The sequence below is a fragment of the Meriones unguiculatus genome, chromosome 2, assembly GCF_030254825.1.
Source record: "Meriones unguiculatus strain TT.TT164.6M chromosome 2, Bangor_MerUng_6.1, whole genome shotgun sequence".
Classification (NCBI taxonomy): domain Eukaryota; kingdom Metazoa; phylum Chordata; class Mammalia; order Rodentia; family Muridae; genus Meriones; species Meriones unguiculatus.
In genome coordinates this window covers 152,473,394-152,491,981 of record NC_083350.1, presented here as the reverse complement: position 1 = coordinate 152,491,981, position 18,588 = coordinate 152,473,394, and the positions used below count along the sequence as shown (strand labels likewise).

At 37.9% G+C, this 18,588-nt stretch overlaps 1 long non-coding RNA gene across 9 annotated transcripts in view; it reads left to right on the top strand.

Annotated features, from left to right (window-relative positions):
• Nucleotides 1-18,588, top strand: part of LOC132652469 (uncharacterized) — a 92,692-nt gene that overhangs the window by 47,850 nt on the left and 26,254 nt on the right. For 5 of the 9 annotated variants that reach the window (XR_009590102.1, XR_009590099.1, XR_009590095.1 and 2 more), the window contains 3 exons: nt 4,797-4,862; nt 7,431-7,528; nt 8,222-8,344. This is a non-coding gene — a long non-coding RNA (uncharacterized LOC132652469). The remainder of the gene's footprint in view (nt 1-4,796; nt 4,863-7,430; nt 7,529-8,221; nt 8,345-18,588) is intronic. The other 4 variants (XR_009590098.1, XR_009590103.1, XR_009590097.1 and 1 more) reach the window with 3 other exon arrangements.

Genomic DNA, 18,588 nt, shown 5'->3' with positions numbered 1-18,588 from the left:
CTTTCTCCACAGCCTCTCCAGCATGTGCTGTCACTTGAGTTTTTCATCTTAGCCTTTCTGATGGGATCTAAAAGTGAGACGGAATCTAAAAGTCATTTGATTTGCATTTCCCTAATGATGAAGAATGTTGAGCATTTTTTTTTTTTTGGTATTTCTCTTCAATTCAATATTCCTCTGTTGAGGAATTCTTTTGAGAATTCTCTGTTTAGCTCTGTACTCCATTTTTTAATTGGATTGTTTGGTTTGTTGGTGTTTAATTTCTTGAGTTATTTATATATTCTGGATATTAACCTACTGTTAGATGTAAGGTTGGTGGAGATCTTTTCCCAGTGTGTAGGCTATCATTTTGTTCTGTTGACTATGGTCTTTGCTTTCCAAATTTTTTCGGTTTCATGAGGTCCCATTTATTGATTGTTGATCTGAAAGCCTGAGCTCCTGGTGTTCTGTCCAGGAAGTTGTCTCCAGTGGCAATGAGTTCAAGGCTCATCCCCACTTTTTCTTCTAACAGGTTTAGTTTGTCTGGTTTTATGTTGAGTTCTTTGATCTACTTGGACTTTATTTTTGTGCAGTGTGATATGGATCTATTTGCATTTTTTATATGTAAACATCCACTTAGATCAGCAACATTTGTATAAGATGGGCTGTAGAGATGTCTCAGAAATTAGGAGCACTGGTTGTCCTTCCAAAGGTCCTGAGGTAAATTTCTAGCAACCACATTGTGGCTCACAGCCATCTGTAAGAAGTCAAGAACTGTTCTTGAAGAAGATCTTCTGTTTGAAGAAAAGCCAGAAGAATGATTCGATTCTGAAAAGTCCCAGCAGTAACTGTCACTGTGAATGTATTCAGTTTCTGACTGCATCTCAATTTGCTAGTGAAGATTGACCAATCCTTTCACCCTTATTTTTTAGGTGGAGTTTTGGCATACTTGCAATATTGTCAAAAAATTTTGTTTTCTCATTGAAAACCATTGGTTTATGTTCTGTGATATTTTACTGTCATTTTTCATGATTTCATAATAAATCAGAATATAAAGTCAATGTTCATATCTATTAAGATATTTCTAGTAAGATATTTCAACAAAGATTAAGCAATTAAAATATACAAACTGAACCAATACATGTTAAGCAGGTTTTTAAACACCTACAATTAATAAAATATCAACTTCAGACACTGCTAGGTAATTTTAAGATGTGTATTTCTTTTCAGGTATGCATTTTTTTTCTAATTTATTTCTTTTTGTTTTTCTTCCGTGAAGTGTTAGGAATAGATTTGCCTTAGGTTGATGTTATAAACTGTAGAGAAACTAGTTGAGAATAAGAGACCTCTCATCTAGGGAAAAAATCAGGGTGACGTCCGTTGTATATTATATATATGTAAGTAAGCATTATCAGGAACACTGGATATAAGAAAGTACGTCAGAATGACTGCACTTCTTTCTTAAACAAAGTTAGTCTATGATGGAGGCTTGAGAGAGGAGACATAACCTGCTGGGATAGGAAGAGTCAATTGCTGAGGAAATTAAGAGTTTGACTTCTGGCAAGTGAAATTGGCGGCTTAGAATATTCAATTGGCCAAACATAAAGATAAAAATACTTATTGTTAGGATAACGTAAATAGATACTAACTATCACTATCAATCCAGAGTTAATTTTCCCTTAAGGGCACAGAAAAGCCATTCAATATAAGAAGTCAAATTGAGAGCTGGATTGAGAATGCCATCAGGAAATTTGTAACACATAATTAAGTGGGGAAGGATCTTTAAGGCTGTCTGGAACAAATGGGAATTCTTGTCAGAAGCTAAATATCTAAGTTGAGAAATGAAGAACAAAATGAGGCATGTAATGAAATATGATTGAGAAACATCTATGACTTCTGTGATTTATGTCCTGTTCTTGGATGAGTCTACTTCAGTTTTATGGTAAATAGGTTAATCAATATTTTTTATTAGGCAAAAAGGAATATCAATTCCACTCTCATTTTCTATTTTTGTTTTTTTTCTTTTTATTATGTGTATTTCCTAGGTTTTAAATACAATTTATTTATACTACATGATCATCTAACTTTAATTTCCAATGGTTTCTATTCAGTTCATTTTCAAGTATAGATAGCTAATTTAGCTATTTTTGCTGCTTAAGAACATATGATAAAGGTATTAATTCAAACATTTGTGAAAGATAGGCAGAAGGTAAAATATGTTGTGCAAAAAATTTGTAAAAAATAGGTCTGAATATTATTCATTTAAAAACTGCTTATTGTTCAAAATGATTGTAATTACATAAATACTATTATTTAAAATGTATTCATTGCACTTGGGCTAGTTCTGTCTCATGCTTTTTATTCATCTCTTTTTACTGTTCAATACCCCAAGCCCTCTGTAAACTAAAGCATCATGTGATATAAATAGAGAGCAATTTAACAACTTTCTCAAGAGCACCAGCACTACAACAGCTCCATTCATTGAACTTTTTCTAAGCTCCAGTCTCTGAGGAAGAGCAGAGCAGGCACTGTTCAATTCCCACAACAACCCCATGAAGGCATTTCTATAGAAACCAAGACTCAACAAAGGGTGAATTGTAAGTTGTCAAAGGTCATGGAGCTGCTATCACACTTAGGATCAAAAGCAATACAAGTCCAGAGTCACTATCCACTTAAAATCAAAGTGCATTTTTTTTTCTGCTGTTTCTGGTTTTCCTTCTGCATAGTTAACCTGCCCTAAACTTAAGGGGTTCTAAGCAGCAACATATTGCCTCTTATAAGTTTGTGTATGTGTGTAGAGTAGTAACTAGATGAAACTAGTGTGGTATCAACTGGGACTACAGTTGCGAGGCATTTTGACTAGACAAGCATGCCTAAAGTGGCTCTCTCAACACGGCCGGTAGATAGTGGCTTAATTGGCTTGATTCATAAATGGTACTGTCAACTCAAGCAATTTGGGTATCCTCCAGAGAGCATCACTGCTTGATTTTAAAGATTCTTATAGATATCAAGTGGAAGCATCCTTAACATAGGACAGAAAGAAATGCAGTTCTATAATGACTCAGCCTTATTCACCCATTGAACATTAATACTTCTGTGTATTCTGTTGATAAGGAAAGTTGTGGGTACAGCCTAGACTCAAGAGAAAGGAAATTAGACCATTTATTTTTTGTATACGTGACCAGAAATATTTTAGCCATTTTAATTTATGTATTCACTAATGTATTTTGATAACACATCATATTGGTTTCAAGAAAAAAGATGACTTGGTGTTTATATTTTAATGTCATGAAATTAAATTCGTTTTAGGTATGTTCAATATTATTTAATTATTGGTTCTCATATACTTTAAAATTCACAAAATACTTTTAAAATTATTTTTAATGATATTCTGAGGTGCTGGATAAATAAAAATATTTAAAACATACTTTTATTATCATGGTCTTATTTTTTTAAGTACTATTTTCTTATGCTAGAATACTACGGACATGAAACCATATCTTCCTGTAATTTTCTTCCTTATATATTTAGCAGTTGAAGTTTCATTCAGATTTTATTTTAAGGCCAAGGAAATGGAAGTCTGACTCATTTTGTTAATGATGAGAAAAATATTGACCATACTTTTGTATTGATCAGAAGATTGATTAATTGTATATTTCCAAAATATCATATGTAATGGCTTAGAAATATGCATGACTAATTATTCAGTATATATGAAGTTAATAATAGAGCTTCACTCTACAAAAAAATCATTATTACTTTATAATATTGTTTTTAAAACACTGAAAATATGTTAATGCACAAAGACAATTTTATGTCATAATCAAATAGGAATTATTTCAGGAAATCAATAGTACTTCATCACTCAAGATTTAGAAAGAATTTGCAAATATTGACATTAGTGTATACAAGACAAAAATATAGACGAATTCAATACCTACTATAATAAATGAAAATCCCAAAATCTAACTGATTTTACCAGTTAGATGCAGGAGACAGATACTAGAGTGAAAACTTGATGGCTCAGAGAGGCAGAGAAAGCACACAGCTGATCTTTCTACTCAGCCAAGTCATAGGAGGAAAAAGACTGCTAATCAATGGAGAGCCCAGGAGGAGGAAAAAGGAAAAAGGCAAAAAGCTGAAGTGCTAAAGAGTCAAAAGCTAAAGGCCGAGTCCCTGAGGAGCTCTTTCTTCTCCACACTGTCTTAAATACCCTTCAACTCAAATGCCCCTCCTTTTACTTTATCCATGTCAGCCTTTTTCTTGCTTTACCTCTTGATCTAGGGTTAACTTTAGTAAATCCTGTATATAGAAATCTCTTGGATTAAAGATGTATGCTATGGCTGAGACACACCATAATCACCTGTTTACAATAAACAGAAAGTTCTTGGATTAAAGGTGTGTGTTAGGGCTGAACTGCACAAAACAAGAAGCACACTTTTACATGATCATGGGAGAGGAGAGAAGAAGGTGGAGAAGAAAGGAGAAAGCAGAGTTGCCATGGAATAGAAAGAGAGCTACGTGGGCCTAGACGAAGGTCTCCAAGAATGGCATGGAAAGGAATGACCAGATAAAAATATAAACAAGTATTTATGGCGTTATGGATGGAGGGAGCCTCGGATGGGAAGTAAAGGTTGTTTAGAGGGTTAATATTTGCCCAACCCATGCTGAATAAGACAAATATGAAATCTAATAGGTGTTTGTGTCTTTATTAGTTATGATAGCAGGTGAGATAATACTGTCATAATTATTGGGCTAATAATATAATTTCATTAAATTTTTATTAATCTCTTTTTTTGTTTTGTTTTACTTCCTTAAAGTGACACAGAAAACTTAGAAGATGCTGGCTGGAGAGTCCATTTTTTTCTATTTATACCACAGCTCTGGTAAGATCTTTCACTCTGAAATATAGAATTTGTTACAGAGCATACTTTTGTTTTATCTCTAAGAACTTCTCCTCTGTGTAGATGTACCACAATTTCTGCATCCATTCTTCAGTTGAGGGGCATCTGGGTTGTTTCCAGCTTCTGGCTATTACAAATAAAGCTGCTACAAACATGGTTGAGCAAATGTCCTTTTTGTGTACTTGAGCCTCTTTTGCATATATGCCCAGTAGTGGTATGGCTGGATCTTGAGGAAGCACTATTCCTAGTTGTCTGAGAAAGCGCCATGAAATTCACAGGTAAATGGTGGGATCTGGAAAGGATCATCCTGAGTGAGTTGTCCCAGAAGCAAAAAGACACACATGGTATATACTCACTCATATAGACATACAACATAGAACAAACCCACTAAAACCTGTGCATCTAAAGAAACTAAGCAAGAGAGAGGACCCTAACTAAAATGTCCAATCCCCATCCGGAAAGGCAAAGAGGATGGACATCAGAAGAAGAAGAAAACAGGAAACAACCTAGGAACCTACCACAGAGGGCCTCTGAAAGCCTCTGCCTTATAGACTATCAAAGCAGATGCTGAGCCTGATGGGCAACTGTTGGGCAGAGTGAATGGAATTTTAGGTAAGAACTGGGAAATAGTAAGAGCTGGAGAGGACAGGGTCTCCACAAGGAGAGCAACAGAACAAGAAAATTTGAACACAGGGAACTTCCCAGAGACTCATACTCCAACCAATGACTATTCATGGAGATAACCCAGAACCCCTGTACAGATGTAGCCCAGGGCAGTTCAGAGTCCAATTGGGTTACATAGTAATGTGAAGAGGGACTGCCTCTGACATAATCTGATTGGCCTGCTCTTTGATCACCTCCCTCTGGGGGGAGCAGCCTTACCAGGCCATAGTAGAGGACAATGCAGCCACTTTTGATGTGAACTGACAGACTAAGATCAGAAAGGAGAGGAGAACCTCCCCTATTAGTGGACTTGGGGAGTGGCATGCAAGCAGAGAGAGGAGGGAGGGGCTTATGGGGGGATGCAGAATGAATAAAGTGTAATTGATGAAAAATTTAAAAAAATAAAAAAATAAAAAAAAAGAACTTCTCCTCTATGTAGAGGATTTTAATCTGGCAACATGGTGACTCGGGCAAGAGATCACATTCAATGACCTAGGTCTGTGTAATCCAGACCTTAATATACAACTTTAATCTTTGTGACTGGAATACACACTATTAATCCCTCTAGCTAGAATATAGACATAGCATACCTTTAATTCCCTCTGGCTTCAATGAAAACTTGCCTTTAATCCCAAATACACCTTTAATCCCAAATAATGATGTCTGATTATGAGCAGACAAAATGGAGAACTAGAGAAAGCTTTGACAGAATGTGTCAGAGATAGGATTTTCCCCAGCTCTCAGAAAAACAGTGAGGAAAAAAGAACAGGTTGTAAGAGCAGCGCAGAGACAGTACAGTAGAGTTGGAGAGTACGGAACAGTGCAGTTTGGTGAGTGCAACTGAGTTTGTGCAGTTCAGTTCATGGAGTCCAGAGGTGGTTTATTCAAGTGGAGCAATTCAATGAGAAGCCTATGGAAGCTAGTTTAGATCAGTCAGCTTGGGGAGGAGTTTTGAAAACAGAACAGCTGAGCTGAACCAGCTAGCCAGAGTTCAGAAAGAACTAGAAAGGTTGAGCTTACTCAGCAGTAAGTCTCAGGGGCTGAAAACATTCTAGGCCTAGATGTTTTCAGATGGAGGCTGGATACTGAGACCTTCAAGGTCAGGGCTTGCAGAAGATTAAATTGTATGGAGACTGAAAACTTCCAGGCCTAGGCCTAGGGATAGTTAGATATAAAGGCTCTAGTTTCAGACTAAGGCATGTATATGTAAAGCCTGGGTACAGTTCTCATCTCATCCTATCACCCGAGGAAATAAAAATAACTGTACATCAATAAAACAGCATTTACACCTTTACCCAGGAAAGCGTCTTCTCTGGCTCTCCACTGTGAGATTATGAAAATGAGAGGGTTCTTGGAAATAATTCCTGCATATATTCATGAACTTCATTAAGAATTTGTCTCCCGCCTCTGAGAAAAAAGTATCAGACGGGTCTGATGCTCTTTGGGTGGATGACACCTAAATGAACATCTGTACAAAGTCCCAATTTATTTCTAATATCAGAGATCAGACCTCTACTCTTGCCTGATGCGTCTAAAACAAAAAGGGGGAACTGTAGAGAGCTGCGGAATGCTATGCCTTAAAGATGGAGCTGGTTTCCGCCTTCCACCTTCCCGATGGTGAGTGCTCTCTGTCACGAACAACTCCACATTTGGCTAAGGCCGAGGATCTGGCTTGCTTCCATGTAAGTGGACCTATCTGCATTGCCCCCGTGGCACGCCTGGGTTGGCTACCCAGAGGCTATTTAAGCTGTGGGCTGGCTTTCCCCGGGGTCCGAGGATTGTTCAATGTTCCTGAATAAACTGCATTGAAAAAAAAAAAAAAAAAAGAAAAGAAATAAATTTATTCCCAGAAAAAAAAAAAAAAAAAAAAAAGAATTTGTCTCCTAGGATTGTCTGTTTCCGGCTAGTCTACACCCAGTCCCCAACGTTTTTATGAGAAAGCATGAAGTCTCTTATCATTCAATGGATCCTGTAGTCTGGTTCAGGTCAGTAGATCTTTTTTTTTTTTTTTTTTTTTTTTTTTATCAGTTACATTTTATTAACTCTGTATCCCAGCCGTGTCCCGATCCCTCATTCCCTCCCAGTCCCTCCCTCCCTCTCTCATCTCCACCGTGCCCCTTTCCAAGTCCACTGATAGGGGGGACCTCCTCCCCATTCATCTGATCCTGTTTTATCAGGTATCTTCAGGACTGGCTGCAAAGCCCTCCTCTGTGGCCTAACAGGACTGCTCCTCCCTTCGGGGGTGGGGAGACCAAAGAGCCAGTCATTGAGTTCCTGTTAGAAATAGTCCCTGTTCCCCTCACTTTGGGAAACCAATTGGTTACTGAGCTACCTGAGGTACTGTAACTGGAGCTATCCACATTTCTCAGTGGCTTTAGCATTCCATTCTCAATTCTCTGTAATCCATACCATGGATCTCTGTTCATGTTGTGTGAAATGCTATACTGTATAAAATCATCATCATTATTTTTTCCTAAAGCCTATATAGAATTTCACAGTGAATGCTTGTCGGTCAAAAAAAAAAAGTTGGCTTGATTAAAAAAATTGGTTATTTTCTCAGTTTATTCTTCCCTACCCCCCACTTTGATGTTTTTTGTTTGTTTGTTTTGAGATTAGAGCAGGGTGACAACGTTCTAAAATTTTAGATGTTAACACTGGACCCATATGTTTACTGATAGGAGTTTTTCCAGACCAGCAATATTTTGGCCTATTCTTATCTAGAAGAAGAGATGATTCTCATGTCTTCCAATTCTACATATGCAGATTCAGCCAAACAGAGATCAAAAATACTTAGAAAAAAGGTAAATATATAAGACGTTTTTCTCTGTCATTGTTCCTTATCTAACACAACATCTAAGCTACTTTACGTTATTTCCAGGAATTTGTAGTTCTCCCTGGATGTTATACTTTGTTGTCATATATACTTTATACGGTCTCCTATGAAATTGTATAAAATAACCTTTAACCTCCACAGGTTTTGGGTTCCAAGTCGGGACTTGAGAATAGTTCTGCAGACCTTCATAACTGAAAAATAAAGTCTGAAGCACTAATTACAAATATAAGTATTTAAAATGTACAGATACAGCTTGGCCATAGAGAATTATCAGGCTTTTGCTTCAGTACAGCATCTTACAATACAGGCATGTGCACAGGTAGCTTTTCTCTTTTTCGGTTACTACCGTTAGCAGACGTAGTAAATGCCTTATGGTCAACCACTGCTGGTGAGGTCCCCATTCTGAAACTTGCAATTACAAAGTGGTTGACAGTGTGGATATCAAATAAAGATCTCATGACAGTGAGTGAATCAGACATTAAATGGAGTAATACTCCACTTAAACATTTTGACAACTTCCAATCTGGTATAAACACATTAGTATTGTTTTTTTCAAAGAGATTCATACACTAAATGGGAGCCTGAATTTGATTCTTTCGGATGGCTTTAGAATCAGATGGAAGGGGCAATGGTCTTGGTTAACTGCACTGAAATTCTGTAGTAATTATACCTGAAAGTTTGAAGGGGCCCAATTCTTCAACTCCACAGTTGATTATTTAAAACCTATTTCTGTTCCCCAAAGCTATGTGACACAGAATTATAATAAGTGTTTAAATTCAGCGTACTGTTACTCCAGAAAGCTTGGAAATGCCTTGTGATAATTAAAATTGCAAATTAACTAGATATCTTATCATCAGAACTTGAAGCTAAAAAAGCCAAACAGACAAGCACAAAATGACAATGGCTTATTCCCCTGTATCCTCATGTCTCCCATATATAGAGTGTGAAAATGGAGGTGAATTTTGAAATATCAGACCAAAATTTACTTTCACTCTTTCTTTACTGACATTCACATCCAAGGGACAAAAACAATGAGAAGCAACAAAAGAGGGCCCGGAGTTCCAGACTGTTGTTGATCGAGTTGATAGGCAGTTTGAGTGGACTGTGACCTCCGATCCAGATCCACCAGCATGCAGTACCCAAGCAGGCCAGAAGAGGGCACTAAGTCTTCTGGAACTGGAATTCTAGAAGGTTGTGAGTTGGCATAATGATGCAGGACATCAAAACCAGGGTCTTCTAGAAGAGCAGCCTGTGCTTTAAACCACAAAGTCACCATAGGAGATAATATACCCCAATTTAAAAAGTGAAACCCATGTCTAGCCTGAATGCTGGTGTAACCAAGGTGGGGGGACTTCATCCTTTATATCCTCAAGAATATGTTAAGTTTAGCACTAGTTCTTTAGAACAAAAAAGTACAGATTATTGTTATTGACAACTGGCTAAATCTGCAGATTTGGGGGCCATGAAGCTCATTCTTCTGCCACTGGTGTTGCTTGCCACTTACAGAGATGAGTTTATGCCTTTGCTTCTGTTTGTTTAGATAGGTACTTCGATTGCATCAACATCAGTTGTGTGAAATTCACATCTTTTATTCCTTTCAATATTTTGGCAAATAATCTGTAGTTTCTTGTGTTATACATGACAAGAATTTTTTTACAAAAAATAACAATATAGTCCTGCTTCTCCACCATATGATGCTACTTTCACCTAAGGTTTGTTACATTCTTCCTAGAAACATTTATTACCTGTTATGGTACAAATGTGAAGAGAAAACAAAGGCTGGTAACAAACTGGGTAGAATTTTTTTCTCGTAGAACTCATTTTCAAGATTAATGAAGGCTTGTGTCTCTTTCGTGTGCTCAACTAACCTTTCTCGTGCTTTTATATGAATCAAAAGCCTGAGTCTATCTCTAAAAGAAAGTCCTTGTCCACTTCCCACTTTGATGGAGTTTATTCCTTATTCGTCATTGCTGAGTAAGGACACTGGCCAGAAATATGTAATGTGTTCTCCTGAGCTGGCCAGAAGCTTCTGTTCTTTTATCTATATGTGTTAATTTACAAAACTCTTGTTTTTTCAGGGCCCACGTCACTAGAGTAAATGTCCTTATGTCCATGTTCTTTCAGTGCTTGCAGTTTGTTGTTGTTATTTTCAGCATATAACTCACAAATGAGAATACTGGCTCCCACTGTTCAATACATCCAATGGTCTGAATTCCCAGGTCCTTGGTTTTCTTACATCTCACAGGGTATCTCTGACAACTATTCTCCATTGACTACAACTTCAGAATTAACAAACCAGTAAATCCCAGTGTTTTTCAGTTTCTAGTTCTGGCCACTTTGGGTTCTCAAACCTATTTATTTTTCTGACATCACCAAGTTATTTTTTTAAATATACTTTCCTGATAATAGGGTTTATCAGTCACCAAGGTTCATTATGGACTAAGTAACTTCTGGAACCACAGAGTTTTTAGGGTAAAACTTACACCATCACAGAAAAAAGGAGGAGTTTGGTCACATTACTTCATTTACTATGCACCTATTTTAGTTCAACAAAACCCTTTGTAATACACTGGAAAGAACAATTCTGCTACCAAAACTACCCCTATAACCCCTTTCATACACACTGCTTGACTCAAGTGTTATTTTTGTCTACCACACTCGTAAGGGTGTAGAACTGAGAGTGGTGTGGTATTTAAACAGTCTCTGTATACTTAACACCTGTTGCCTGCTGCAATGGCTTCTCTTTCCTTCATGGAAAAGCTGGAAACTGACAAACTCTTCAGAGTTACTGCCCACAGACCTTCTTCCTGTGTAATGCTCATCATTGAAAAGAAGGAAAAAAAAAAAAACAAAAAACTTCTTTTCAAAGTTGTCACTTTCTTCATTTTCCCTCTTTTTTTTTTCTTGTTATTTTTTTATCAGTTACATTTTATTAACTCTGTATCCCAGCCATGTCCCGATCCCTCATTCCCTCCCAGTCCCTCCCTCCCTCCCTCATCTCCATCGTGCCCCTTTCCAAGTCCACTGATAGGGGGGACCTCCTCCCCATTCATCTGATCCTGTTTTATCAGGTATCTTCAGGACTGGCTGCAAAGCCCTCCTCTGTGGCCTAACAGGACTGCTCCTCCCTTCGGGGGTGGGGAGACCAAAGAGCCAGTCATTGAGTTCCTGTTAGAAATAGTCCTTGTTCCCTTCACTTTGGGAAACCAATTGGTTACTGAGCTACCACAGGCTACATCTGAGTGGAGGTTCTAGGTTATATCCATACATGGTCCTTGGTTGAATGTCAGTCTCAGAAAAGACCCTGTGCCCAGATATATTTGGTCCTTGTGGAGCTCCTATCCTTTCCCCATCAGACTAACTCCCCTTCTTTCTTATGATTCCCTGTACTCTGCCAAAGGTTTGGTCATGAGTCTTTGCTTTGAAAACACTGCTAGTTAGAGTCTTTCAGATGCGCTCAGTAGACTCCTGTCATACGTTCAATGCACATCCCGTCTGTCTTTCTAAACGAGGATTGATCATCTTACCCCATGTCCGCTCAATTGATTATCTTTTTTTAGGTGTATAGATTTCATTATGTTTATCTTATTGGTCTATATAAGTGAGTATATCCCATGTTTGTCTTTCTCCTTCTGGGATATTTCACTCAGAATGATCTTTTCTAGATCCCACCATTTGCCTGCAAATTTCATGATTTCCTCCTTTTTGATTGCTGAGTAGTATTCCGTTGTGTAAAAATACCACAATTTCTGTACCCATTCCTCCGTTGATGGACATCTGGGTTGTTTCCAGGTTCTGGCTATTACAAATAAAGCTGCTACAAACATGGTTGAGCAAGTATCCCTTTTGTGTACTTGAATGAACTTTGGGTATATACCTAGCAGTGGTATAGCTGGGTCTTGAGGAAGCACTATTCCTAATTGTCTTAGAAAGCGCCAGATAGCTTTCCAGAGTGGTTGTACCAGTTTACATTCCCACCAGCAGTGGAGGAGGGTTCCCCTTTCTCCACAACCTCTCCAGCATGTATTGTCGCTTGAGTTTTTCATCTTGGCCATTTTGATGGGTGTAAGGTGATATCTCAGGGTCATTTTGATTTGCATTTCCCTGATGGCTAATGAGGATGAGCATTTCTTTAAGTGTTTTTCTGCCATTCGATATTCCTCTGTCGAGAATTCTCTGTTTAGCTCTGTTCCCCATTTTTTAATTGGATTACTTGGTTTGCTGCTTTTCAGCTTCTTTAGTTCTTTCTATATACTGGATATTAGTCCTCTGTCAGATAAAGGGTTAGTGAAGATTCTTTCCCAATCTGTAGGTGGTCGTTTGGTTTTGATGACGGCGTCCTTTGCTTTACAGAAACTTTTCAGTTTCATGAGGTCCCATTTATTGATTGTTGCTCTTAGAGCCTGTGCTGTTGGTGTTCTGTTCAGGAAGTTGTCTCCTGTGCCAATGAGTTCTAGGCTGTTCCCCACTTTTTTTTCCAATTGATTTAGGGTATCTGGTTTTATGTTGTGGTCCTTGATCCACTTTGACTTTAGTTTTGTGCAGGGTGATAAATATGGATCTATTTTCATTTTTCTGCATGTAGACATCCAGTTGGTCCAGCACCATTTGTTGAAGATGCTGTCTTTTTTCTATTGAATGGAATTGGCTTCTTTGTCAAATATCGAGTATTCATAGGTGTGTGGATTTATTTCTGGGTCTTCTATGCAGTTCCATTGATCCTCCTTTCTGTTTCTATGCCAATACCACACAGTTTTTATTACTGTTGCCATGTAGTACAGCTTGAGATCAGGGATGGAGATACCTCCAGATGATCTGTTGTTGTACAGGATCGTTTTGGAGATTCTGGGTTTTTTTGTTTCTCCATATGAAGCTGAGAATCTTTTTTTCAAGGTCTGTAAAGAATTGAGTTGGTTTTTTGATGGGAATTGCATTGAATCTGTAGATTACTTTTGGCAGTATGGCCATTTTCACAATGTTAATGCTACCAATCCATGAGCAAGGGAGATCTTTCCATCTTCTGATATCTTCTTCTATTTCTTTCTTCAGAGACTTGAAGTTTTTCTCAATCAGGTCTTTCACTTGCTTGGTTAGAGTCACACCACAGTACTTTATGTTATTAGTGGCTATTGTGAAGGGTGTTGTTTTTCTAATTTCTTTCTCAGCCTTTTTGTCTTTGGTATACAGGAGGGCTTCTGATTTTTTTGAGTTGATTTTGTATCCTGCCACTTTGCTGAAGGTGTTTATCAGCTGAAGGAGTTCTCTGGTTGAATTTTTGGGGTCGCTCATGTATGCTATCATATCATCTGCAAATAGTGACACTTTGACCTCTTCCTTTCAGATTTGTATCCCCTTGATCTCTTTTAGTTGTCTTATTGCTCTGGCTAGGACTTCAAGTACTATGTTGAGGAGATATGGGGACAATGGACAGCCTTGTCTTGTCCCTGATTTCAGTGGGATTGATTTAAGTTTCTCTCCATTGAGTTTGATGTTAGCTATAGGCTTGCTGTATATTGCCTTTACTATCTTTAGGTATGTGCCTTGTATCCCTGATCTCTCCAAGACTTTAAACATGACTGGGTGTTGTACTTTGTCAAATGCTTTTTCGGCATCTAAGGAGATGATCATGTGGTTTTTCTCCTTCAGTTTGTTTATGTAGTGGATTACATTGATGGATTTCCATATGTTGAGCCACCCTTGCATGCCTGGGATGAAGCCTACTTGGTCATGGTGGATGATATCTTTGATATGTTCTTGGATTCGGTTTGCAAGTATTTTATTGACTATTTTTGCGTCAATGTTCATAAGAGAGATAGGCCTGAAGTTCTCTTTTTTTGTTGGGTCTTTGTGTGGTTTAGGTATTAAGGTGACTGTGGCTTCATAGAATGAGTTTGGTAGTGTTCCTTCTGTTTCTATTTTGTGGAATAGCTTGAGGAAAATTGGAGTTAGCACTTCTTTGAAGGTCTTGTAGAATTCTGCGCTGAAGCCATCTGGTCCAGGGCTTTTTTTGGAGGGGAGACTGTTAATGACTGCTTCGATTTCCTTGGGAGATATAGGGCTATTCAGTCTTTCTACCTGATCTTGACTTAGTTTTGGTAGATGGAATCTTTCAAGAAAATTATCCATTTCATTTAGATTTTCAAATTTTGTGGCATATAGGCTTTTGTAGTTTGACCTAATAATTGTTTGGATTTCCTCAGTGTCTGTGGTTATGTCCCCATTTTCATTTCTGATTTCGCTGATCTGGATAGTTTCTCTCTGCTTTTTAATTAGTTTGGCTAAGGGTTTGTCTATCGTGTTGATTTTCTCAAAGAACCAGCTTTTTGTTTCATTGATTCTTTGGATAGTTTTATTTGTTTCTAGTTGATTGATTTCAGCCCTTAGTTTGATTATTTCTAGCTGTCTGCTCCTCTTGGGTGTATCTGCTTCTTTTTTTTCTAGGGTTTTCAGTTGGGCCATTAAGTTGTTTGTATGTGATGTTACGAATTTCTTCTTGCAGGCACTTAGTGCTATAAATTTTCCTCTGAGCACTGCTTTCAATGTGTCCCATAAATTTGGGTATGTTGTGCCTTCCTTTTCATTGAATTCTAGGAAGTCTTTAATTTCTTTCTTTATTTCTTCCTTAACCCAGCTGTCATTGAGTAGTAAGTTGTTCAGTTTCCATGTGCGTGTCGGCTTTTTGTTGTTTCTGTTGTTGTTGATGTCTAGCTTTAGTCCATGGTGGTCAGATAGTATACAAGGGATTATTTCAATCCTTTTGTATCTGTTGAGACTTGCTTTGTGACCCACTATATGGTCTATTTTGGAAAAGGTTCAATGTGGTGCTGAAAAGAAGGTGTAGCTGCTGTGCAAATCTGGGACTCCGGGACACGTACTGCTTGTTGGCTTTTGTCTGCCGCTAAAATGTTTGGGGCTCCGTCTCAGCGGCTGTATACCCCAGGCAGTTAGGTCTGCGCTGAGAAAGATGAGTCTGCTGTGCTGCTGTGCTGAGGAGGAAGGAGGTCTGGGGGAAGGGAGTGCAGCAAGAACAAAGGATCGTTTCTCTCCTTCCCCAAACAAGTCTCTGGGTGACCTGAGACCAAAGTTTTCACCTCTTGCAATGTTCCCTGTTGTTCAGAAAGCCTCACCGTGGTTTTCCTGGGTTAGGGGTCCTTCCATTCACCAACTCAGAAGTTCAGGTATCCCACAGCTCAGAAACTGTGTGTGCTAGTCGCCATCTTGGCTCCGCCCCCTCATTTTGCCTCTTAAGTGCCTCTTATTTTACCTGTGTCAAACTTTCTTCCAACTGACCACCAAATCTGATTTACACTCCTTCAAGAACAGCCCTAAAAACATTTAAATGTTTTGTTCCTTCAATGCCAATACCTATAACTTATCTTGACCACTGCAGTAACTTCGTAACTAGGCATCTCAAATCCATATATAATTTCCAATCAATTTATGGTGTTCAACTCAAGTGATCTTTGAGAAATGCAAACTGATCATTTCATTGCTCTAGAATCAAAATGATTCATAGACTTCACATTATACTCAGCATAAAACTCTAGACATCTGGAGGTATTTCCATATCTGACCTCAAGCTATACTACAAAGCAAAAGTAATAAAAACTGCATTTTTTCCAGTTTTAAATGATTTGGGAACTCCTGTTACTCGTTCACATGGTGCAGTGTGCTTTACAACCAATGTACCTATAATAGATCTAATACTGTCGTTCTGTGATTAATTATGAATTTCTCAGGCAACTCTGAGACAGGGCAGAAGTTAAGTTGGTAAAGTGGTTGCTGCATAAGCTTGAGGACCAGAGTTCCATCCTCAGAACTTAGGCAAGAAAAAGAAAACGCTAGGTACATCATAGCACACATTTCCAATTCCAATGATGGTGAAACCAGGAAATGTGGACCTGGCTCTCACTGTCCAGTTAGTCTTGCTATCGGTGATCTCCAGGCCAGCATCAGACCCTGACACATAAAAGAGATGTGGACAGCAGTTCAGGAATAAACTATGCACTGATTCATAAGTGTATTCTGTAGGACCAAATTCTATAGATTACCTATCCTTGAAAATTTATCTTCTATTTGTGTTTGGAGACATGAAAGTTATAAATTATAGAGTATCACTACCAGCCTCTGCTCTGGGAGACTAGAACTTGGTTGCCCTACCTAATTTTATGTTGGCATCTGTTATTAAACATCTTTTCATTGTCCTCTCCTACCCTTCCTGGCCTCCAGGCACCACTATTTTACTCTCATCATTTATGGGACCATCATTTTAAATATTTTAGCCCCAAATGAGAACATATAGAATTTGTCTTTCTGTTTCTTGTTTATTTCACCCAAAAGAATTTTTGCCAGTGCCATTAAGGTTGTTGGAAATTACAGGATTTGATTCTTTTTCTTACTAAATGTTTCATGGTGTACACAGCCCACATTTTCTTTACCCACTCTTATTTCAATGGACACGTCAGTGATCTCATATTATGGCTGTAGTGAATAGTGCTGCTAGAAACATGGGAGTGAATGCCCTTCTTTCATATGTTGACTTAATTTTCTTTGGACATATACCCAGAATTTAGGTAGCTGTCTCAGAGTGTTAATTTTTATGACTTTTTTTTTTGGTGAAACTCTCATTTTATTTACATGTTATTATGGACTTACTTTGCCAATGAAAGTAAACAGCTCATCTAGAGATTCTGAGCAGCCTCTCTTGCAGGGCTTTTTAGAATTCTTGATCAGGTATTCCCTGACAGACTCTCCTGCTGCATGGCTCACCATTAAATGAGTTTTGTACCTGGATTTGTCACGAAGGCCTTATCTCTGAGTCCATGCAGTAGACCTGGAGCCTGGGTCTATGGACACTGATCTTGTTTCGGGAAAAGCTTGGGTCCTGGGTCTTTAGGAGTTCACCTGCAACCTGAATTCACAGGGTTAGCAATAGTGTTGGCCAAGCTGAGATTTGGAAAAGCAGAATGACTTGCTCGGTACTGTGCTTCGCAGGATCAGACTGAGAGTGAAGTTGCTTCTCCTCATTCTCTTTCCCCCATGGGACTGGGAGAAATCCTCTCCTTTGAGCTGCACTGCCTTGTAAGGGGGATACGTAAATAAACAGATGCCAACGTTATATATCAATATACACACATACACATGCATGTACATGACAAGTACAATAAACTCTGACCAAAAATATTTTCTGAATAAATATGGCCTCCATAGGGTTTTGTGTTTGAAGACATAGGCCAAAGCTGTTGGAATTGTTTGGGAAGGATTAGGAGGCATGGCATTATTAGTGGAAGAGTGTCACTAGGAGTGGGTGTTGGGGTTTCCAAAGCCAAAGTCAAACCCAATTAGTTCAAACCCCCTGTCTTGTTTAGGGATCAAGATGTGAACTCTCAGCCTTTGCTCTGCCACTATGTTTGTCTTCCTGTTGCCATGATCCTTTCCATAATATTCATGGATTCACCCACTGAAATTGTAAGCCAAAATAAACTCTTATTTTTAATTAGTTGATTTGGTCATGGTGTCTTATCACAACAATAAAAATGTAACTAAGAGAAATATATCATTTTTGATGATTCAGGAACTTCTAGAAAGTTCTACTGCTCTATGGTGCTAAAGTAACACCTCTATAGAAATTTCACTTCTATTGGAAAGATATAATACATGCACAAACAAGTATATAAAACTATGTCTATATACTAATAAAGAATATTAACAAGGATACTTAATTAAAAAACATATTGAGAGAGATTTTGGGTTAGATGTAATGACGATCTAATTTGTAAAATAAGTATCAGAGATGTTTGTGTAATACACATCTGAAATTAGTTTAGAGAAAGACTTAGGGTCAAACATTTAGATGGATGAAAAAAACATTATTTGAAAGTAAGTTTGATCATTTAAATAAAGCATCAATCAGTTTTGAATACAAAATACGAAAACATATACTTGTGATCATACTAAAATCTTATTGTGGCTTTACAGTATAGTAACTGGAATTGCAAACACTTTCAATTCTGTAATTTCAACTCTTTTAATCAGAGGACTGTAGGCAACATCTTTGGTTTGCAGCTGGAAAATACCTTATCATGAGCAATGTCATATGCTGTCTGTATACTGAGAAAGAAATCATGGATTCTTTGCAGGAAATGTTCATAAGAAAGTGGTGATATGACATTGCAAATGTGTAAAAGTGAATTAAACTAATAAGGTTCTAAT